The following is a 3,903-nucleotide window of genomic DNA, read 5'->3' as shown; positions in this document are numbered from 1 at the left end:
GGGTTATCAGGCATCCCCAAGCTTAGACTTTTCATTCTTCTTGATCATATTGTATCATCCTCCTCTCTTGATCCTTGAAAACTTTCTCCACACCAAACTCAAAACAAACTCATTAGAGGGTTAGTGCATAATCAAAAATTCACATATTCAGAGGTGACATAATCATTCTTAACACTTCTGGACATTGCACAAAGCTAATGAAAGTTAATGGAACAAGGAAATCCATCCAACATAGCAAAACAGGCAATGCGAAATAAAAGGCAGAATCTGTCAAAACAGAACAGTCCGTAAAGACGAGTTTTTTAGGGGCACTTAACTTGCTCAGATGAAAAAGCTCAAATTTAATGAAAGTTGCGTACATATCTGAGGATCACTCACGTAAATTGGCAGATTTTTCTGAGTTACCTACAGAGGGGGCTACTCAAATTCATGACAGCAAGAAATCTGTTTCTGCGCAGTAATCCAAATCTAGTATCAACCTTACTATCAAAGACTTTACTTGGCACAAAAATGCAATAAAATAAAGATAAGGAGAGGTTGCTACAGTAGTAACAACTTCCAAGACTCAAATATAAAACAAAAGTGCAGAAGTAAAATAATGGGTTGTCTCCCATAAGCGCTTTTCTTTAACGCCTTTCAGCTAGGCGCAGAAAGTGTGAATCAAGTATTATCGAGAGATGAAGCATCAACATCATTACCAGGGGAGTTGGGAGTTTTCTCAACAATGCATTGTATCTTGTCTATGTAAGTAACTCCTCTTTCGTTGCTCTTAGGCTTACTATCCTCATCAAACAAATTTTCAGGAACAAGCCAAGCATAGTTATTTTCTAGAGCTTCATGCATCCCTAGGAGCTTACTAGGTATCGGTACTTTAATCTCCCCCTCACCATTGACGTTATTAGTGTACTTTAATCTATCCATGTCCATCTTTTCAAGTGTTTTTGCAAAATCGGTACAAAAGCCAAGCCTCTTATGCTTAATAAAAACTTTTCTAGCTTCTTTAGCTATATCACCAAATTCTCTAAGCAGGACCTCTAAGACAAAATCTCTCTTTTCTCCCATTTCCATATCAGAGAGTGTAAGAAACATATGTTGCATTATAGAATTGAGATTAACAAATCTAGTTTCCAACATGTGTACTGATACGTCTCCGACGTATCGATAATTTCTTATGTTCCATGCCATATTATTGATGATATCTACATGTTTTATGCATACTTTACATCATATTTATGCATTTTCTGGAACTAACCTATTAACAAGATGCCGAAGAGCCAGTTGCTATTTTCTACTGTTTTTGGTTTCAGAAATCCTAGTAAGGAAATATTCTCGGAATTGGACGAAATCAACGCCCAGGGGCCTATTTTCACACGAAGCTTCCAGAAGACCGAAGAGTCAACGAAGTGGGGCCACGAGGCGGCCAGAAGGTAGGGCGGCGTGGCCCAAGCCTTGGCCGCGCCGGCCTGTCTCCTGGGCCCCTCGTGACGCCCCTTGACCTGCCCTTCCGCCTACAAATAGCCTTCGTCGCGAAACCCCCAGTACCGAGAGCCACGATACGGAAAACCTTCCAGAGACGCCGCCGCCGCCAATCCCATCTCGGGGGATTCAGGAGATCGCCTCCGGCACCCTGCCGGAGAGGGGATTCATCTCCCGGAGGACTCTACACCGCCATGGTCACCTCCGGAGTGATGAGTGAGCAGTTCACCCCTGGACTATGGGTCCATAGCAGTAGCTAGATGGTTGTCTTCTCCTCATTGTGCTTAATTGTCGGATCTTGTGAGTTGCCTAACATGATCAAGATCATCTATCTGTAATGCTATATGTTGTGTTTGTTGGGATCCGATGGATAGAGAATACTATGCTATGTTGATTATCAATTTATTACCTATGTGTTGTTTATGATCTTGCATGCTCTCCGTTATTAGTAGAGGCTCTGGCCAAGTTTTTACTCTTAACTCCAAGAGGGAGTATTTATGATCGATAGTGGGTTCATGTCTCCGTGAATCTGGGGGAGTGACAGAAACCTCTAAGGTTATGGATGTACTGTTGCCACTAGGGATAAAACATTGATGCTATGTCCGAGGATGTAGTTATTGATTACATTACGCACCATACTTAATGCAATTGTATGTTGTTTTCAACTTAATACTGGAAGGGGTTCGGATGATAACCTGAAGGTGGACTTTTTAGGCATAGATGCATGCTGGATAGCGGTCTATGTACTTTGTCGTAATGCCCAATTAAATCTCACAATACTCATCATATCATGTATGTGCATGGTCATGCCCTCTCTATTTGTCAATTGCCCAACTGTAATTTGTTCACCCAACATGCTATTTATCTTATGGGAGAGACACCACTAGTGAATTGTGGACCCCGGTCCAATTCTTTACATCTGAAATACAATCTACTGCAATTATTCTACTGTTTTCTGCAAACAATCATCATCCACACTATACATCTAATCCTTTGTTACAGCAAGCCGGTGAGATTGACAACCTCACTGTTTCGTTGGGGCAAAGTACTTGGTTTGTGTTGTGCAGGTTCCACGTTAGCGCCGAAATCCCTGGTGTTGCGCCGCACTACATCTCGCCGCCATCAACCTTCAACGTGCTTCTTGACTCCTACTGGTTCGATAAACCTTGGTTTCTAACTGAGGGAAACTTACTGTTGTACGCATCACACCTTCCACTTTGGGTTCCCAACGGTCGCGTGCTGTACGCGTGTCAAGCTCTTTTTCCTCGCCGTTGTTTGGGGAGATCAAGACACGCTGCAAGGGGAGTCTCCACATCCCAATCTCTTTACTTTGTTTTTGTCTTGCTTTATTTTATTTACTACTTTGTTTGCTGCATTATATCAAAACACAAAAAATTAGTTGCTAGTTTTACTTTATTGGCTATCTTGTTTGCTATATCAAAAACACACAAAAAATTAGTTACTTGCATTTACTTTATCTAGTTTGCTTTATTTACTACTGCTAAAATGGGTACTCCTGAAAATACTAAGTTGTGTGACTTCACAACCACAAATAATAATGATTTCTTATGCACACCTATTGCTCCACCTGCTATTACAGCAGAATTCTTTGAAATTAAACCTGCTTTACTGAATCTTGTTATGCGAGAGCAATTTTCTGGTGTTAGTTCTGATGATGCTGCTGCCCATCTCAATAATTTTGTTGAACTATGTGAAATGCAAAAGTATAAAGATGTAGATGGTGACATTATAAAATTAAAATTGTTCCCTTTCTCATTAAGAGGAAGAGCTAAAGATTGGTTGCTATCTCTGCCCAAGAATAGTATTGATTCATGGACTAAATGCAAGGATGCTTTTATTGGTAAATATTATCCCCCTGCTAAAATTATATCTTTGAGGAGTAGCATAATGAATTTTAAACAATTGGATACTGAGCATGTTGCACAAGCATGGGAAAGAATGAAATCTTTGGTTAAAAATTGCCCAACCCATGGACTGACTACTTGGATGATCATCCAAACCTTTTATGCAGGACTGAATTTTTCTTCGCGGAACCTATTGGATTCAGCTGCTGGAGGTACCTTTATGTCCATCACTCTTGGTGAAGCAACAAGGCTTCTTGATAATATGATGATTAATTACTCTGAATGGCACACGGAAAGAGCCCCACAAGGTAAGAAGGTAAATTCTGTCGAAGAAAACTCTTCCTTGAGTGATAAGATTGATGCTATTATGTCTATGCTTGTGAATGGTAGGACAAATGTTGATCCTAATAATATTCTGTTAGCTTCGTTGTCTGCTCAAAAAGAATATGTTGATGTGAATTTCATTAAGAATAACAATTACAGTAACTCTATGCCATATCTTGCTAATGGTAACTCTTATGGTAGATATGCTTCACCTAATGAAGAAAAGATGTTAGAAATT

Source organism: Lolium perenne, chromosome 2 (genome assembly GCF_019359855.2).
Source record: "Lolium perenne isolate Kyuss_39 chromosome 2, Kyuss_2.0, whole genome shotgun sequence".
Taxonomy (NCBI): Eukaryota; Viridiplantae; Streptophyta; class Magnoliopsida; order Poales; family Poaceae; genus Lolium; species Lolium perenne.
This window is presented reverse-complemented; position numbering follows the sequence as displayed.